The sequence below is a fragment of the Psammomys obesus genome, unplaced genomic scaffold, assembly GCF_907164565.1.
Source record: "Psammomys obesus unplaced genomic scaffold, mPsaObe1.curated_primary_1811, whole genome shotgun sequence".
Taxonomy (NCBI): Eukaryota; Metazoa; Chordata; class Mammalia; order Rodentia; family Muridae; genus Psammomys; species Psammomys obesus.
The window spans coordinates 107428-128625 of NW_026590628.1; the positions used below are offsets into that span (position 1 = coordinate 107428).

At 40.3% G+C, this 21198-nt stretch overlaps 3 pseudogenes; 1 reads left to right on the forward strand and 2 right to left on the reverse strand.

The window, feature by feature from the left end:
* The first annotated feature begins 8709 nt into the window (after positions 1 to 8709).
* On the forward strand, positions 8710 to 9640 carry LOC129677392 (vomeronasal type-1 receptor 4-like; annotated as a pseudogene).
* Positions 9641 to 17384: 7744 nt separating this feature from the next.
* On the reverse strand, positions 17385 to 18976 carry LOC129677393 (vomeronasal type-1 receptor 5-like; annotated as a pseudogene).
* Positions 18977 to 19826: 850 nt separating this feature from the next.
* Positions 19827 to 20911, reverse strand: LOC129677386 (putative vomeronasal receptor-like protein 4; annotated as a pseudogene).
* Positions 20912 to 21198: the final 287 nt, after the last annotated feature.

The window sequence follows — 21198 nt, forward strand, 5'->3', positions numbered from 1 at the left end:
AAATACCATAAAACCACCCATATAAAAATGATGGAGAGACTTAAAGAGGAAATGAATAAATCCCTTAAAGAAATCTAAGAAAACACAGAAAAAAAATGGGAGAAATAGATAAATCCTTTAAAGAATCCAAGAAAACACAGACAGTGGAAGGAAATGAATAAAACTTTTCAATATATGAAAATTAGAAGACAACGTTAAAAGCTGCAAGGAAAAAGATTCCAGTAACATATTAAACCAGACCTCTTAGAATTACACCCGACTTCCCAATGGAGACTCTGAGAGCCAGAGGGGCTTTGAAAGATGAGCTGCAGACTCTAAGAGACCACAGATGCCAGCCCAAATTACTATACCCTGCAAAACTCTCAGTCACTATAGATGGAGAAAACAGGATATTCAGTGATAAAATAAAATTTCAACAATATCTGTCTTCTAAAAGAAAAAATGTCAACCTAAGTAGATTAACTTACACCCATAAAAATACAAGATGTAAATGGCAAAATCCAAAGAAGGAAAGAACATACACACACTCACATGTACCAACAACAAAATAACGGGAATCAACAATCATTGGTCATAAACTCAATAAACTCAATAAACTCAAATTTCCCAAAAAAATGCAGACTAACAGAAGGGATGTCAAAACAGGAACCATCTTTCTGCTGCGTCCAAGAAACATACATCATCACCAAAGTTAGATACTACCTCAGAGTAAAAGACTGGAGAAAGATATTCCTAAGAAACGGCAGTAAGAAGCAAGTTAAGAAGTATCCATTTTAATATCTAGCAAAATAGATTTATAACCAAAATTAATCAAAAGAGATGAGGAAAGATACTATATACTCATCAAAGGAAAATTCCACCAAATAACATTTTAATTCCTAACACCTGTGTCCCAAACACAAGAGCAGCCACTTTTGTAAGAAGAAACACTTCTACAGTTTATGTCACGTATTGACCCTACATACTTGTAGTGGGAGACTTCATTATCCCCTCTCACCAATGGACAGGTCATCCAGAAAAAAACTAAACAGAGAAATATTGGAGCTAACAGATGTTATAGACCAAATGGACCTACCAGATTTTTTCAGAACATTTCACCAGGGCACAAGAGAATACACCTCACAGAAATTTAACCAAAGTTGGCTACATATTCAGACACAAAGAAGGTCTACAGATAAAAGAAAATTGAAATAACCTCCAACAGCCTATCAGATTACCAAACAATAAAGCTCAAAATAAATTTAAAAAAAACAATAAAAAGAAGAGAAAGCTTACAGAAAAGATTTATTTATTTAAGATTCATTTATTTATTTATTTATTTATTTATTTAATGGAAACTAAAGAACTCTCTACTGAAAGAAAAGAGTAGGTCAAGAAAAAGTAAAAATATTAACGACTTTCTAGGATTTAATGAAATGAATACACAGCATATTTAAACCTGTAAAAGTGGTGTTAATGGGAGACTTCATAGCATTAAGTGCCTACATACTGAGAAATTGAGAGATTTCATGCTAGCAACTTAAAAGCATAACTGAAATAGAGAGAGAGCAAGAAAGAGAAAGATAGAGGTCAAACCTAACTGGTAAGAAATAGTCAAAGTGAAGGCTGAAATCAATAAAACAGAAACAACAATACAGACAACAATACAAAAAAAAAATCCATGAACTAAAAAGTTAGTTTTGAGAAAATCAACAAAACAGACAAACCCCTATTCAAACTAATGAAAGGGTAGAGAGAGAGATTATCCAAATTAACAAAATGAAAAGAGGGCATAACAGACTCTGAGGAAATCAGAGAATCATAAGGACATACTTTTAAAACCTGTACTCCACCAAATTAAAAAAAAATCTAAATGAAATGGATATGTTTCTTGATAGATACCCCTTACCAAAGTTAAATCAAGATTGAGTAAACAATTTAAATAGACAGAACACTCAGCAAAATAGAAGCTACCATTAAAGGCCACATACTCAAAAAAAAAAAAAAAGCCCAAGGCTAGATGGCCTTAGCACAGAATTCTACCAAGCTTTTACAGCTTTTACAGAGGAGTTAATTAGTATTGACTCCTCACATTGTTCTGCAAATTAGAAAGAGAAGGAACATTGACTCATATCATAAAGCCACATTTAGCCTGATACCTGAACCACATAAAGACAAAAAAAGAGAAGCACAGACCAATTTCTGTTATGAACCTAATTGCAAAATTAATCGACACACACAGAGGCATGCCCACTGTCATGTGTCAGAATGCAGGAGACAACAGTACAATGAGCAAGTGGTGAAGAGATGGGAAAGAAAGTGGACCAGTTCATGCACTACGAGGAGAGGAGAAACTGGAAACACGAGAATGGTGAGGAACAACCTGATATGACCAGCTTGTGCTGCCACCTGAGGCCATGGTGACATCCTGGTTCATGCTGCTGCCAGAGGTTATGTCTGGGTCTACGGCCCGGCAGTAGTCTGTGTCAATGTCTGTAGCCCACGTTACCAAAGACTGCAGACAGCCCTACTCTGGGCTGTCACCTGGGGTCAGCTTGATGTCTGAGGGCTGAGCAAAGCTGGCCTTGCTCCTCACTGGCTGCATCACCTGGGAGAGTGTCCCTGCACCTCAACTGGGCATAACAGCAGAGCTGGCCCTGGTGATGTGGGCACCAGTAGGTCAGCCCTAGAGGGTGATCAAGGGACAGCTGGTCCTGCCTCTTGCCTGAGCAGTTTGAGAGAGCTGTCCCCAAAAGTATGAGAACAGGTGATCTGGCCCTGCCTCTTGCCAGTTGCAGTACTCAGGAGCCCTGTCCCCTGCCTGGGAAGGGTGGGAGGCCTGGCTCTGATGGCATGGGTGCTGGAGAGCTGTTCCTACCCTCACCTGGGCAAAACAGGAGAGCTGGCTCTGGTGGTGCAGGCACAGGACCATTGACAACATTAGACCAGATACACTGAACAGGAGAGAAGAAAAAATGGGCAATAGCCTTGAATTCACTGGCAAAGGAGACAACTTCCTGAACAGAACACTGATAGTACAGGCACAAAGATTAATAAACGGGATCTCAGGAAACTGAAAAGCTTCTGTAATGCAGAGGACACAATAAAACAAAGCAGCAGCTTCCAGAATGAAAAAGACTTTTGCCAACTCCACATGCAATAGAGGATTAGTATCCAAAATATATAAAGAACTCAAGAAACTAGATGTCACAAAAAATTAATCCAATTTTAAAATGGGGTATAGATCCAAACATAGAATTTCAATACAGAAATATCAATTGACTGAGAAACACTTAAGGAAACATTCAACATCCTTAACCATCAGGGAAAGGAAAACTACTAGTAAGTACTAGTAAGAGATTCCATCTTACTCCTGTCAGAATAGCTAAGAGCAATAAAACAAGTGACATCTCATGTTGGCAAGGATGTGAGCAAAGGGGACTCTCTTCCATTGCTGGCAGAAGTGCAAATTTGTAGAGCCGCTATGGAAATTAACATTGCAGTTCTTCAGACATTTGAGAATTGATCTACCTCAAGCCCTAGCTATACGACTTTTGGGCATATACGCAAAGGATGTTCCACTACACCACAGAGCTACTTACTCAACCATGTTCATTGTGGTTTTATTCATAATATCCAGAAGATGGAAACAGCCCAGATGTCCTTCCACAGAAGAATGGATAAAGAAAACGTGGTACATTTATACAGTGGAATATTATTCAGCTGTTAATAAAAAATGCCATCAAGAAATTTTGCAGGCAAATGGGTAGAACTAAAAGCAAAAACATCCTGAGTGAGGTAACACAGACCCAGGAAAATAAGTATGGTATGTATTCACTTATAAGTAGACATTAACCTTTAAGTAAATGATAACAAAGCTGCTACCTATAGACCCAGAGAGGCTAGAAAAATAGGAGGGGTCTGGGAAGGACAAATGGATCTCCCTGAGTGGGGCAAATGAAATAGATTCTTTGAGAATCTGAAGAGATGGCTCAGGGTTAAGACCACTGGCTGCTCTTTCAGAGGTCCAGAGTTCAAATCTCAGCAACCACATGGTGGCTCAAAACCACCTAAAATGAGATCTGATGTGTGGGCATACATACAGGCAGAACATGATTAAATAAATAATTCCTTAAAAATAATAGATTTTATAGGTGGACTTGGGTCATAAGAGGACAGGAACAGGAGGATAGGGTTGAGAGGAAGCTAGGGTGGAGGGATAGCTCTCTAGAATTAGGGATTATTTGGATGGTGATGTGGAAATCCAGTGCAGAGGTAACTTCCTGGAATGACCCTATGAGTCCTAACAAAGACTCCTAGTAATGAGGATTATGGAGTCTAAACTGGCCATCTCTTGGGGCCAGGTGAGGCTTCCAGTGGTTGGACTAAGGTGCATTCAGTTGAGTTGTTTGCCAAGAGTGTTCCACAAAATCCCCCAAATATCCGAGGTTGTTGCTAAGATAAAGGATTGTTCTCTGACACCCGAAAGATGGGCTCCATTGCTGAGGACATCTACAGAATAACTTATACTTAGAGAAGTTGAGATGATGCCTACATGGACCCGTCAACCATAAATTCTAAACTCTTTGGTATGAGAAGGTACTCTTGCAGGCTTCATAAAGAGAATCATAGTCACCAACCAAGCCATAAACCTTTGACCTTCAATCTGTCATGCCTGAAAAATGTGCCAGGGAAATAGTGGCAGAGAAGTTATGGGACTAGACAACCAATGTCTCCTTATATTTAAGGCCTACTCCATGAGAAGGAACTCATACCAAACACTGCTTATGTGACCAAAACCAGAGACTGGAGAGTCCACAGAGCTAGGGTAAAACCCAACACTACTGCTTTAAAAAAAAAAGAAAGAAAAAATCAGTAAAATGACCCCTAATGATATTTTTCTGTATTCATAGATCAGTGTGTTATCCAGTCATCATCAGACAGGCTTCCTCTGGTACCACATAGGAAGATGCAGAGACCCACGCCCAGACATTAGGCAGAAAGGGAATCTATCTGGGAGGTCTCAATCAAATCCCTCCCTGCAGAGCACAGGGGGTCTATTGGAAGAGGAGGTAGAAAGACTGTAAGAGCCAGAGGGGCTGAAGGACACCAGGAGAAAAGGTCCCTCGGAATCAACTAAGCAAGGTGCATATGAGCCCTCAGAGACTGAAGCCTCAAGCACAGGGCCTAAATGAGTATATAGGAGGTCCTCTGGAGATGTGGGAACCTCAGTGGACAGAAAGTTGGTGAGTTGTTCATTTTCTCACCCCACATTCTTTCTCTCAAAATAATAAACCCCAAATATGAAATAACTTCTGAGCAAAACAGATGTAGTAACTGTGGGGACAGAGGGAAGCTTTCTTCAGGGACTGTGTCTCTGCAGAGGGCTTCCTTCCCCTGACACTGTGACAACAAAAAACTTGAAGTCCACAACACCTGATGGCAGCCAAGAGCCCCACAGATTCAGACAGTACAAATATGAGCTGGATAGTGTCACTTTTCCAGAGCTGCTCCAGAGCCTGTCTGCACCACAGAGGTCCAGGTGAGTCCATGGAGGTAAAATCATTCTCAGCTGTGCTATGGAGAGTTTCACTAAAGCTAAAGTCTTTCTCTGACTAAGCCAGGGAGTAGCTTAGAGGCTCTGTGAGCTTTGGGCCCTCTACTTTCCTTCTGACTCTGACAAGGCTGGTCCCTGGCTCCAGAATGTTCAAAAAGACAAGTCTTGGAGATATGGAAATGGAACTAAATGCTGAGGCATCGCTATCTGGCCTCAGGCTGATATGCCATGGCAGAGCTCTGGGTGGATTTTTGCCTAAAGTTACCTTCTTGTTTTTCTAAAAGAATCAATAAGATATAGAAGATATTCAGAGGTCTATCAAAAATTTGAGACAATAATGAAATTGTCTCATAACTGTCTCATAATATTATGAGACAATTTCAATATTATGTCCGTAATATTATTACTAAAGAGACTGAGGCAAGGTAATTGTTCAGGGCTAGCCTGGTTTACACAGGGAGACACTGCCTCAAATAATAACAAGACAAAACAAAAACAAACAGAAATAAAATTTGAGGGTTCATGTTTGCCAGCGCTGTGATTTCAATGCTTTCACTAGTGTTTGTGAAATTTCTACTTTTTACTTTTGAGTCATTTTCACTTTCAAATATTGGCACATGTTTTCTTTTACAGTAACATTGTAACTCCTAACTTGAAGGTTTTTCTTTTATATCCATTTTCTTTTATTTTGAATTAATACATTTTCTTTTTAATTAATTTATTTTTATTAATTACAGTTTATTCACTTTGTATCCCAGCTGCAGCCCCCTCCCTCATCCCCTCCCAATGCCATCCTCCAGCTCTCATCTCCTCCCATACCACTTACCAAGTCCACTGTTAGGAGAGGTCCTCCTCCCCTTCCTCTGACCCTAGCCTATCAGATCTCATCAGGACTGGCTGCAATGCATTCCTCTGTGGCCTGGTAAGGCTGCTCCCCCCTCAAGGGGCGGTGATCAAAGAGCCAGCGACTGAGTTCAAGTCAGAGACAGTTCCTGTTCTGCTTACTAGGGAACCCGCTTGTAGAATGAGCTGCCATGGGCTACATCTGTGCAGGGGTTCTAGGTTATCTTCATGCATGGTCCTTCGTTGGAGTATCAGTCTCAGAACAGCAGAAACAGATATATAATAGAGTACATATAATACAGGATAAACATACTAAAATCTATACAACTAAAGAAGCTATGCAAGGAGGAGGACCCAGGGTAAGACAAGGACTACCTTTTAAAGATATCTTTAAAGTTAGCATTCATAGAGTGAATTCACATAATGATCACTTAATATACAAAGTTGTTGAAACTTAATACTTTAAGTTAACATATTAAGATATAAACATATAAAAAACTTAATGTATTAAGATGTAGAAATTGGCTGTAAGTCTCAGCATCTGCTTTGATCCCCTGCTAGTTGGAGTCTTTCAGAGGACATCTATGGAAGATGTCCTGTTCCTGCCCTGTTCCCTCTCTTCAACAGCTTCTGGTGTCTATACTACTTCCCCCAATGAATGACAATTAAGACTCCTCCCTAGGGTTCTCCTTGTTACTTACCTTCTTAAGGTGTGTGGATTGTAATATGATTATCCTGTATTGAATTGCTACTATCCGCATATAAGTGAGTATATACCATGTGTGTTTTGGGAGGACTGGGCTACCTTACTCAAGATAGTCTTTTCCAGATCTATCCATTTGCCTGACAATTTCATGATGCCCTTGTTTTTAATAGCTGAATAGTATTCCATTGTGTTAGAAGTACCACAGTTTCTTCATCCATTCTTTGGTTGAGGGACATCTGGGTTGTTTCTAGTTTCTGGCTATTACAAATAAAGCCACTATGACCATATATGAGCAAATGTCCTTGTTGCACGGTAGAACATCTTTTCAGTGTACACCTAGGGTCTTGAGACTCACAGCCAAACTTTGGGCAGAGCATAGGAAGTCTTTGGAACAGTGTGGGGATAAAAGGACATGGAGGCAACAGGAGCTCCACAAGGAGACCAACAAGCCAACAAATCTTGGCCCAGGTGGGGACTGTGTAAACCGATAGACCAACTGTGGACCATGCATGGAGAGGACCTAGGCTCCCTGCTCAGATGTAGCCATTGGCAGCTCAGTCTTCATGTTCCTTGTTAGGGGATCAGGTTCGGCTGTGTCTGACATAAACTCTGTTGCCTGCTCTTTGATCACATCTTGCCAAGCCACATAGGAAGAGTGTGCAGGTAGCTCTGAAGAGACTTGATAGTCTGGGTCAGTTGGTAAGGGAGGAATGTTCCCCCTTTCTGAGGACTATGGGATTGGGATAAGGAGAAAGAGAGAAGGAGGGTAGGACCAGGAGGAGACAAGGGAGGGGGCTACAATAGTGATGTAAAGTAGATTAATTCATAAAAAAAATTTAAAAGATGCAAATATTGAATTTATAAAGCTTTGAAGCCAAATACAATTCTAAAAATTGTTGTACTATTCAAGATGCAGATACAAATAAATTGTCGCGCAAAAGAGGAGACAGTGTATACTGTAAGAGATGTCACAGGTGCTGACCTGCAAGGTTTCCTACTGTCTGTGTGTGGCGTAAGGAAGGCAGACTGGTTAAGAATGAGCTTTAGGTTTTGGGAATTGAGGGATTGGTTGGGGAAATATCATGAAATAGAATGAGAATCAGAGGAAGAAATTTTGGTTGGGAACCTTGGAGTTCAATTTGACTTTGCTGAGAGGTAACAAGGATAATGCATGCATGCAGACAGACTGACCAAAAGACTGACACACGCCCAGACACACACACACTTGGACAAATCAATTTTGCTAGTGTAAAGCTTTAAAAAAAAATCTCCTTTAAGTTTTTAGATTTGAACATAGCATTCCAGAATCCACAGGAGAAAAAAAAAGGGGCGGGAATTCAGAGACCTAATCCGCAACATCACAGCAATGCTATTAAGCAAAATGTGCTCTTAAGATTCATGTCTAGGGCTGGAGAGACGGCTCAATGGTTAAGAGCACTGTCTGCTCTTCCAAATGATCCGGGTTCAATTCCCAGCACCCACCTGGCAGCTCACAACAGTCTGTACCGCCAATTACAAGAGATCTGACATCTTCATACTAATGAACATAAAATGAAATTAAATAAATTATTTAAAAAAAAGATCCATGTCTAGAATTTCTGATTCTTTCTTCAAACGTATTTGTATCCTGGATACATGTTTTTCTATCTAGGAGGAAGAAATGGTTTTGAAGTATACTAAGGGAACAATTGTCCTCTTTATCACTGTGGTTGGCATTCTGGGGAACCTGTCTGTTTCCGTGAATTATATGAAAGGCTCTGAGAAGAAACCCATACACCTTATTCTCATCCACTTGGTTTTTACAAACATCATAATCCTTCTTGCAAAAGGATTACCAAAGACAGTTGCAGCTTTTGGCTTGAGAAACTTCCTAGATGACATAGGCTGTAAGATCCTCGTTTACCTGGAGAGGGTGGCCCGTGGCCTCTCCATCTGCACCAGCAGTCTCCTCACTGTGGTCCAGGCCATCATCATCAGTCCCAGAGCATCATGGTGGAGGAGGTTCAGTCCAAAGTCTCCATGGCACATCCTTCCATTCTTCTCAGGTTTTTGGATACTCAATGCATTAATAAGCATGAACCTAATCCATTCCATCAAAAGCATAAGTCTGAATATATCTCAGCTTAAGAATGACTACAACTATTGTTATTTTATGCCAGAAAGTCAGGAAATAAAATGGATTGTTCTCCCTCTCATGGTCCTGAGAGATGCAGTGTTCCAGGGTGCCATGGGAGGGGCCAGTGGCTACATGGTATTTCTTCTCCACAAGCACCACCAGCATGTCCTCTACCTTCAGAACTCCAAGCTTCTCTACAGAACTCCCCCTGAGCTGAGAGCTGCTCAAAGTGTCCTCCTTCTCATGCTCTGTTTTGTTTTCTTCTACTGGGCTGATTGTGCCTTTTCTTTAACTATAAGTATCTCTTCAAGGGACAATTCTTTGATGGTAAATAGTAGAGAATTTCTGACCCTTGGTTATGCAACTTTTAGTCCAGTTGTGCTGATTCACAGGGATGGACTTCTGGTTGGATGTTGGCATGCTCAATGGAAGAAAGTGAGAAAATATTTTTCTCCTTTACCTGTTTAATAAGCGTAAATGAACTTGCAGTTCTGCAATATTGTGGATAAGACAAAATCTCACAAAACAGTTTAGGCACGTGTTTATTCTCAAACACATTTCTTAGTGACTCAAAACGTTGTGCTGAGAGACAGAGAGGGAGAGGAAGATCCTAGCAAATTACAATGATATAGAAACTCATTCTCTGTTTTCCCCTATTTTAAATGCACTTTTTTAAAAAACTTTTCTATATTTGTACTAATTTGTGTAATGAATACTATGCCTACATTTATGACTGTGTAGGATGTGCATGCCTGGTACCTGTGGAGGTTGGAGGAGAACATCAACAACCACTAACTGACTGGAGTTAGAGGATTCTGAAACATTGTATAGTTATGAGAAATTTAACCTGCCTTCTCTGGAAGCCCAAATAATGCTCTTATGTGCTGAGCCATCTCTTCAGCATTGAAAACAAAATGGCTTTAATTAGGATTTGTAAAACTGGTTTGCAGCTACCATAACTGTGGTCATGAAAATTAAATTTGTAAATCTTATCAAAATTCATAGTGATTTAATCATGTTAGTCCAAGAAATTTGATACCTTGTACTTGATGCTGTGCTTTCTAAATGTTAGTAACTCAGGCAATTTTGAACAACTTCAAGGTGTTTATCAGTATTCATCCACAGAAAACATTTTCATACAATTAAGAATGAATGATATTTACTGTGAATATAGTCAACAGAAGCCCAACGTATATCAGTCACAGATCTTAAATTGACAGAAACATTTCACTCAGTGGTATATTCTTGAAGGTTCTCTGCAAGAGCAAAAACTGAAGATATGGTATAAACTAGATAAAGAATACACAGTAAAATTTCATTATATAACTGATTATAGTACGAAGTTGATTTTAAAATGTAGATTTTTTTTTCAAAATGCATCAATAAATGTGACTGAAGCAGATGGAGGCTTTTTCAGCTGCCCTTTGCTAATGCCCGGGTGCTTGCCACAATACCATCCAGCTCTTTCTCACCAAAGAACTGCAGCAGTATCTGATTCTACATTCATTTAAATGAGAGATTTACTGCTTAGCTTCTTAAATTGGGTCCCTACAATAAGATATTGACATGGTTCTAAAAACCTAATGGACACATTCTGAAAATACTTCTTGATATTGAACCTGAAATTGTTGAATCATTAGAGGTATTATTCTTTCTTATTTTTAAAAACTTACCTGTCATATATGACTAGATTTGTAACTTCTGTGAACATTTGGGTGCATCATGGATCTACTTAGCAATGATGAAGAAGTATTTATACTTTGTTTGGTTACACTGTATACACAAAACATTTAAGTAACTGATGTGTATTTTATTGTGCTATAGATTATAATTACCTTGTTTTCTAATATAAAGATTTGGATTTTATTTATGTGTGTGCATCTGTGTGAGTACATGCCACTTTCATATAAGTGCCCACACAGGCCAGAAGATAGCATTGGGTCCCAGGGAATTAGAGCTACAGGCTGTCATGAGTTCTATGATGTAAATGTTGGGTAATGAACCAGGGACCTCTGCAAGAGAAACAGGTCTCTTCACCATCCTTCCAGTTCCTTGTCTTTATCATCTAAATGTGACTTGTTTGTAGAAAACATCCATTGCTTGTATTGTTTTTACAACTCTTTGTTGAAGCATTTTGTAAGTATCTGATATAAAGAATCAGACAAATCAAACAACTTTTAAATCAGCCTACATACTTTTGACTCAAAGGAAAGTGATGTAATAACATGAAGAAAGAGTGAAAAAGATGTATTTAATCTGCATGATGACAGAGTTGCTCAACATCAAAAATTGACAGGGCCCTGGAGACATAACTTAGTAAGTAAAAGCACCTGCCAACACTCAGACAGACTTATCTGTCTCTGAAGAGGAAAACTGACTCCCACATGCTGTCCTCTAATCTTCACATGCATGCCGAGGCACACATATGAGCATACAGAGGAACATACAAAATAAACTTTAAAATGTAATTTAAGAATTAAAAATATGATAGGAGAGGTATGATTTTTGACAAAGTATGACCAAGGATAGCCTGGACTCTGAGTGTCAAATAGAGTTGGTATTTTTAGTTTATCTCTAAAAGTCAGAGCAGATTGGCCAGAACTAAACTAAAATATTAATCAGAACATAATTTTAAAAATTTAATACATGATAAAAGGTAGTTAGAAATCTAATACGTAGAGGATAGTGAAGGCTACCTGGAAATGGAATTAACCTATACTTTCAGATGCCTCACCAGAGATTTGGCAACTAGATTAATAAAAACATCACCTCAAGGTTTATCATTTCTTTAGTCTGGACACATCGGTTGTCTTTAGGATGCAGTAGTGGAATGTTATAGTAAAAGAAATAAGTCAGCTGCACGCAGACAAATATTTAACAAGTCACAATTACTTTGCTAATATGTGGAATCTAAGTAAAGACGAGAATAGAGCCTTCAGTGTGTGGTAGGCGGCCTACAGCCCTCAGAAACCGCCTCCATGTGTAAACCCTGCTGGTGCCTGGTTCTTCATATGATCTGAAATAAGAAGCCATGGCTAGTCAGAGCTTGCCAGACTTCACACTCAAAATTTCCCTGTGACTTTTCCTAGGAAGATGTTATTAAACATCTGTTCTCCCCACATATGACAAAGAAAAAAACATACAAAGAAATGGTTCTGTTGAGCTGAATGAACCAGTTTACTTGGATCACCTGGGTACATGGAAGGTACAAACACAACTGCATTATCAGAACATCTGGATCCAATATGGGTAACAACACAGAAAAAAGCTGTACAAAAAAGATCCCAACTGTCAATCAAGCTTTTACTTCCAACATTATTCTATAAGACAACAGGAAGCTACACAGGAAGAAGGAGAGACTGGAATCTCAGGTGCAGATGTGAAAACAGGCTGCAATCCCTTCCAGTACACACACACACACACACACACACACACACACACACACTTTAACTATTTCATTGCCAGTGCCACAGGGCAAGATACCACTCTACCATTCTGCTGATTTCATTGCTGTGGCTAAACACAAATGTTTTCTGTGGGACACACAGTCGCTCTGCTTCATGATGGCCAACAGCATGTCACACTCGAAGGAAATAGATCCACTACAAAACTGCTTGGCTTGTCTGGTCCATGCATTCTCTTCACTCCTTCCAAACTGCTCTCCTAATATCTTCAGATGCTGAATTCCAGGCTCAAGTGCATCCCTGAGGTGGTTCATAGCTGTGAAATGTAGACAGAGGAAAACAGGTCTGGGGAAACTGCAGGCTAGTTAAAGAAACTAGTTGGGCTTTTATGCTGTTGGTGTTTGGTTTGTTTTTATTGCCAGTTCGCATCTTCCTTTTGAAAAGTTAAACCCTGATGACTGCTAGATTAATGTGTGAGGCAAACAGATGTGATGTAATGACTGTGGAGGAAGAAGGAAGCCATACTTGAGGAACAAAAATTGCATAATTTTCTGACAAGGTGTCATTAACAACTGAAGTCTTTGCCAGGTTTTCTTGAAACAAAGAACCACAGGCATCCCAAAGTACAAATACAAACTGAGAAGTCATACCCAGGCAAGCCTGGCCAGTTACCTTCAGCACAGGCCCTGGATGAGGGCCTTTAGTTCACTTGAAGGTACAAAAGATTTCTTTACAAGGAAGCATTTTAATCTCTTTCACTAAGCAACAGAGCTTCAGAGGGGCTTTGGGACTTAAAATCTCAACTCCTATAATACCAGAAAGATTGAGGACCAGTCAGCTGGCTCTCACCCCACAAATACTGAAGCATGTCTGTCCCTGTGTTCAGTATCAGACAGCCCTGGAGTGGCTTTCCCCTGGGATTTTCATTTTACATTTTGAAAAGAAGATGGAAGCACCTTTCAGTATATTAAGAAAACTTCTGGAAGCCTGGCCTAGTGTCCCATGCTTTTAATCCCAAGAACTTGGGAAGCTGACCTAGGTAGATATCTGAATTTGAGGCCAACCTAGTTTTTACAGGAAGTTTCAGGACACACAGGGCTACAGAGAGAAATCCTGAGATTACAGGCTTGCACTACCATACAAGGCAAGATGGTCATATTTTGGCAAACTTTAAGTTTGTTTGGGGAGGAGCTGCTTTTTTTGTTATGTGGGAGTTTGTTTGTTTATTTGGCTTGGTTAATTGCTTGTTTGGTTTTTTTTTTTGAGGATTGTTTGTTTGTTTTTGTGTCAGAGTCTCACTATGTCACCATAGCTGGGATAGAACTGGCTATGTGGGCCAACATGGACTGGAACTCACAGTAACCTACCAGCCTTTGCTTCCCAAATACTGGGATTAAAGATGTTCAGCACCAAGCCTGGCTTAAGAGTCATCTTTTTTTTTTAAGTCAAATTACTTTTTACATTTATTTACATTTTTATAAATTACAGTTTATTCACTTTGTATCACTGCTGTAGCTCCCTCCCTCATCCCCTCCTATCCCACCCTCCATCCCTCATTTCCTCCCATGCCCCTCCCCAAATACACTGATAGGGGAGGTCCTCCTCTCCTACCATCTGACTCTAGCCTTTCAGGTCTCATGAAGACAGGCTGCATTGTCTTCCTCTGTGGAAAAGTAATCATTTTAAAGAGCTTGTGAGCTCTGACAAAATAATTAAGTACTCAGTAGTCCGCCTTGATTAATGAATACTACAATGCTCATGATGGAAGAGTATTGCATAATTCATTAAACATTAGACACTCAGGACTTCATACTTCTTCCTTTAGTGCAATGATGGAATCTAGTCCCTCCCCCATATAAAATGAAATAAAACAGAATTTTAAAGGCAATAACTAAAGTCAGGTGCTACCTGCTACCAACTCTAGGTACAAGCCAGTGTTCTCATGGTTTAGGTTTACAGAAAACTGCAGAGAAGGAAACTCTAAAGCAATCATATATTAATAACTAGGAAGTAGAAGAGAAGGAGCTGAAGTTGGCTTTACAACTCTTTAGAGTATATGCAAATCTCAGGGATCAAACATCACAGTTTTCCTTACCGTAACATAGTGTTATATATGAATATGGCTATATGGGAGATGTGTTGTTACGGTTCTTAGATAAGAAATAGTAAACTCCTGTACACTCTAGAAATAAGAAAATCAACTTGATCACACTGACACAGTTATTAACAAGATTGAGGAAAAAGAAATGGGAAAACCAGAGGAAAATTCAAATTTGACTTCAGAATTCCTGAAATGATATAGTATCCATTACACCCAGGATGTGTTTTCATTTCAGTCCATGACCAACTTGCTTTGCTGAAGGAAGCTGTTACTACACAGTCCATGTTCACAGATTTCCGTGATCCCATGGCAGTAGACTGCAGCAAGTTATTCTCCTTCCTGTGAAAGTTCAAGAACAGAACTAACTCCATCTTGTCTTTCAAACACCATTTTGAATGGCCATGTCCTTTAGTTGATCCAAGTTCCTCCACCAGGAAATTGGCAAATACAAATACCCACAGAAGAAAACTGGCAAGTGAAAAATCACAGGAGAAACTTGGCAAGAGCAAATAGGCCCACTGGAAGACCTTGACAAGAATAGTTAGGCCCTGCTCCTGGAGCCAACCAGTGACATAAAAGTACATACATAGTTCTGGGTCTTGCCTAGGTCAAGGTGTTTCTTTTTCAATAGCCTGTTTTTCTCTTCAGGATTGGCCAACTGGCCTGAAACAATAAGCTTAAAGTTCAATTTACCTCAGTCTGCCCACTCCCCTCTTACCCAATCCTGTAACCCTAAGGCATAGATTTCCTACTTGCTGTTTTTCTCTTTAAAAATTTACCCTCCCTGTGTTCAAATTTCTGGTTTTGTTGCTCTCCTTGTGAAGTTTCTGTCCAGAACACAGGGGTCTTCCCAGAGACTCATACTCCAAACAAGTACCGTGCAAGCAGATAACCTAGAACCCCTGCACAGATGTAGCCCATGGCAGTTTAGTGTCCAAGTGGGTTACATAGTAATGGGGACAGGGACTGCCTCTGAAATAATTTGATTGGCCTGCTCTTTGATCACCTTCACCTGAGGGAGGAGCAGCCTTACCAGGCCACAGAAGATGACAATGCAGCCACTCCTGATTTGATCTGATAGACTAAGATCAGAAGGAAGGAGAGGAGGACCTCCCCTATCAGTGGACATGGGGAGGGGCATGAGTGAAGAAGAGGGTGAGAGTGTGGGATTGGGAAGGGAGGAGGGAGGGGCTTCTGGGGGGATGCAAAGTGAATAAAGTGTAATTAATTAAAAAAAAATCCTGTTCACCCAGAGCTCAGGGTCCCACTTCTCTACTTCTGCGCCAGTGAGACTTGGGTTCCAAGTTTGATCACTCTTGTAATAAAGCTCTCTTGCAATTGCAAAAAAAAAAAAAATTACCCTCCCTAAGCTCAGGGCTGCTCTTTCTGAACTGATGCATTAGAGACAATTGATAGCCCAAGCTCGAGCTTCAATAAACACCTTTTGTGTGTTTGCACTGGACTTGTTTTCCTGGTGGTCTCTTGGGATTCTTGTGATCTAGGCATAGCACCTGCAATCTACCTTGGAAAGCATCAAGATGTAAAAGGATTTTAATTTAGAGGCTGTCCTGGCAAGAGATCGCATCGAAAGACCTTCCAGGTCTGTATGACCTGCTGCCAAGAGACCACATCCAAAGATCTTGCAGGTAAGTGTGATCTGGCTAGAATACAAACACGCCTATAATCCAGGAGTCAGAGGCAAGTAAATCTGAGTTCAAGGCCAGCTTTGTATATAGCTGTCAAGTAAAGAAAAGTTTAGGTACAGGCATGGTGGTACACACGCTTAATCCCAAACAATGAAGGAAAAGTTAGTTTGTAGAAGGAGGCAAGCATGTTTGAAACTTATGGCTAATTAAGTGGCCAAAACAATGACAAATCAGAGAAAGACTTGATAGAATAGAATATGCCCAAGGCAAAAAAGGGAAGCCATTTAAGAGGCAAGGCAGAAAGATAGAGGCAGTTTTACTGGGAGAGTTTTATAGAGAGAGGTTGAATGAGAGAACAAGCTAGACACAGATGAAGACAGAACAAGTCAGAGAATTTGAAGGTGCCAGAAGTTTAGAAAAGATTAGAAAAGGAGTTAGTTTGAGGACTATGTATAGACTGGACCTATATAAACGATGGACCACTTGGTCTTTATATGAGTCTCCTAGCAAGGGGAGCAAGGGCTATCTCTGACAAGGACTCTTTTGCAAGCCTTTTGATGACTTCCCCCTGATGGGGCTGCCTGGCAGGCCATTGTGGTAGAGGATGCACTCAGTCCTGATAGGACTTGATGGGATGGGAAGGTGGCAGTCGGTGGTACATTTGAGGGGCACTTGAGGGGGATACAGGGAAAACAGAAGGAGGGTGAGATGGGAGGAGAAGTGGGAGGGGGTTACAATCGGGAATAAATAAATACATTTTAAAAAGAAAAATATATCATTATAATATTTAATTTATCATTATTGTACATTACATCACTAAGACAAACAGCATTTTAGTGAGGAATGGCTGTAATCCAGCCTTTGGGATGCTGAGGCAGCTCAAGATCAGTCTGTGCTTACACAGCCAGGTCAGCCTAAGCTATAAAGCAAACGTTATGTCCCCACAACTAAAATTCATCAGGACAAAGCAGTTTACAATGTACATATTTTTAGCTCATACAGAATAGACACAGAATATAATTTCTACACTTCTCAGTCAGCATACAAGACATTAAAAATATGGAAATCTCTGCTAATCAGAACATAGGAGCTGAAAACAACATAATCAAGTTCTAAAAATGGTTTAATATTTAGTAAAAATGAATCATATGTCACTGTGAAACCTATGTAGATGGAGAACATAAAATCTACCCAATAGAAGAAAAGGAAGCAGGTCATAAGAATGAGAACATTCCAGGGAGCCCTGATTTCTAGGGGGGAATTGTTGGCAAACGTGGAGCTGTAAAGGTAGAGGACACGGTTGTGGTGACTATACAGATGGAGAGCCATGGTACCACCTCTCCAGACCATCAGACTCTGAAAGATGACATCACAAAGAGTCATGAGAGAGGAAAAGCCACTTGGTGATATGTCTGGATGGCAGCATAGAGCAGTGGCCAATGAACATTCTAGGTATAGACCTGTTCAAGACATTGCCTGCTTTGATGTGGCAGAGTAAGTTATAGCTTATGAGAATATTAACAGTCCAAAAGAGGAGCAAGGGGAGAAGAACTTTCCATGCTGTCCAAAGAGTAGTTCTGGGACAGATAATGACAGCCTGGACCCTGCTGAGGAGGTGCTGCAGACGGGAGGACCCAAAGCCATCCTTGCCAGATAATCCAGAGCTTTACAACCAATATCTCTTAGGAAATTCTGAAATAAAACATTGTGGCTATGCCTTTAATTCCTATGCTACAATTAATGATCATATTAGAAAATGCCAAGAGGATGACAACAATTTCTACATGCTTTTCTCAGTCTTAAAGGTGGAAGTGTACACATGCTTCATAAGTATTAGGCAGCCATTCTCCACAAGGTGGTTTTTAATCTAGGTAGACATTAAAATTTCAAAAACCTCAAGCCAAGACTCTTTCATGTGTTCTTTTGGAGAGGTCAATGTTTGACCAGTAAACGAGTGTGGTGTTGGAACCCCAACCAGGTGCTATTTTGTACTTCTTAGTGACTGTTGAGGTTTTTCCATTTCTTGCAAGTTGCAAGTGGACAGCTTTGTTCAAACGCCCTTTGCCACACAACAATACAGCAGTCAGTGCACACAGGGCACTGTCAGGAGCTTCCCTCTGAAGCCTGCAGGACGGGTATACTAGATGATGTGTGGTCGAAGTTATATCCGGGCCCTCAGTATATGCCTGGGTTGGAGGCTAAGCAGTCCTCAGAGGCCCAATGTCCTGTTGCCATACAAGGAAAAACTGTATGAGCTTCAGCAGGCAGTTCCCTCTGTGCCTTCAGGACTGCTGTCCCTATGACCACAGCTGCACCCCATGTGGAGCCCTTGAGTGCATGGCTTGCATGCAAGAGCCAGGTGACCTAGCAAATGACACATGTTCTGTGTAAGCCCTAATGAGTGAACAGAAGTGAGAGCCAGTAGCTGTGGAACAATGTTCCTGATGTATTTTCACACAGCACTGTGCACAAGAGTGAGGTTCTCCTGTGGAGCTTATCTTCCAAACCTTGATGAGAATCTCTGAGAGATGAAATTTCCCCTGAGAGTTCTTACTTATTTTGTGACCACATATCAATTTCTTGAATGTGTTTGGAATTGACTTACAGTATTTATTCTTAGCCATTCTTTAGTGCTTTTGCTGGCAGCTTTTACTAGCTGTGGTGAAATAGTTTATTTCCCTGGTCTACTCCACTTTGCAAAAGGCCTTCAGATAAAGAATATTTCCCAACATCCTTCTTATTCACTTACTCTCCTGTTTATTGGTTTAGAATAGCCACTGGGATAGAGTAAGTGCTTTGGTTGGGGGGGGGGTTGTTCTTATTTATTTATTTAAATTCATTTATTGTAATTTACATCCTGATTGTAGACCCTTCTCTTGTCCCCTCCTGGCCCCACACTCTGTCTGTCTTCCTCCCTCTTTCATTCCTCTAGTCCTCAGAAAGAGGGATCCTTTTCTCATACCATCTGACTCCAGCCTCTCAAGTCTCATCAAGACTGCCTGTATCCTCTTCCTCTATCAAGACCACCTCACCAGGGGGAAGTAATCAAAGAGCAGGCAAGAGACCATGTCAGAGACAGCCCCTGTGTGAAAAAGGTGAGGAATCAAAAGTACATTAGAAGAAACAGGAAGGTAGAAAAAGTTTGCAAGTCCTTGTAAAAGTTAAACTCTGGCATGAGGAAAATAAAATTCTAATTTTGGGTGACTGCATGCCCTCCTGCATTTCCTCATGATGGACGCAGAAAGCTAAACTTCATGAGAGAAATGGTGAAATGGTGGGATAATAAAAATCCCTTCCAACTTCCTAGAGTATGAACCAGTGTTGATTTATCTAAGACAAGTTGACTGTAAAAGAAATAATCTATTCTCTCAATCAATTTATTGCTGATACATTAAAATGGTGAGGCAAACCCATTCCAGTGCATATAGCTTTAGATAATAAAAAAATTTCATATTAAAAAGAATTTATTATTTCTCAGGAGACACAGCAGGGCTTAACAAGACGAACATCCCTGACGATCAGGACAAAGGGACTGAGCGCAGCATAACTAAGTATTAAAAATGCTTTAATATTTAGCACTGTGGAATCATGTGTCACAGTGGAACCTATGTAGAAGGAGAAAATAAAATCTGCCCAATAAAAGAAAAGGAAGCAGGTCATGAGAGTGAGAACACTTTTTGTAGCTCTGATTTCTGGCCTGGAATTATGTGCAGACCTGGAGCTGTGAAGGTACAGAACATGTATGTAATGTTTATAGAGATGGAGAGCCACAGACCCACTGCTCCAGCCCATGAGACCCTGAAAAGTGACATCACGAAGAGTCATGAGAGAGAGGAAAAGCCACTTAACTGTGTGCCTGGATGGCAGCATATAGCAATACACAGTATACATCCCAACTACAGACCTGTTCATGCTACTGCCTGCTGTGATGTAGTGGAGCAAGTTGGAGCTTATCAGGGAATTAAAGATCCAAAAGAGAAGGAGAAAGGCTAGAACATGCCATACAGTCTGTGGTTTGAGCTTTCTCCAAAGGCTGGTCCTAGGACTGATGGTGACAGCCTGGACCACACTGAGGAGAGAGGTGGTGCAGATGGAGAGGCCACGGGCAACTCTTTCTAGATAAACTATAGCTTTACAGCCAACATCACCTAGGAAGTTTCTAATATAAAAAACTGTGGCTATGTCTCTGACTCCAGTGCAATAAATAATTATTGTGTTTACAAAAGTCAAGTTGATTAGAATAACATCTGTATTTTTTCTCTCAGGACCCATGAAAACATACACATATCTCACAAATGTAAAGATGTTCCCTAAAACTCCAAGTCCAATAAGTGAAATGAAAATAATTCTCTGGATGAGGTCACTCCAAATTATCTTCATGGTTAAATCTAGGAAAAACCTTCTGAGAAACATAAGGAAGTAAAGATGGTATAGTTCATGCCTGTGGGTTTTCTGTTTTCTTTAGTGACCTGTGCAGCATAGTATATAATGCATCGAGTTCATTGTTTAGAGATGCCTCATTTTGTTCTTGAACCTTCTGTTCTTACTTTGACTAACATGGACACGAGGATGACAACTGGACCTGAGCACCATGCTGATGCCTTCGCTGCCTTTCCAGAAGAGTGTTCTTTATGTTCTTCATCTCTAAATCTTTCCCACGAGAATATCTACACAAACGACAGCATCACTCAGTTTCTAAGCCATGATATTGAGTATCAGTTTAGATATCTCTCTTCTCAGATCCACTTTGCCATCGTGTACACACTCATCTGTAAAGTAAATATTGAGCTAATAGAAACTTGAAGCTCTTCAAAGAAGTGAAATACTTGCCCAGATGGGGTTGCTT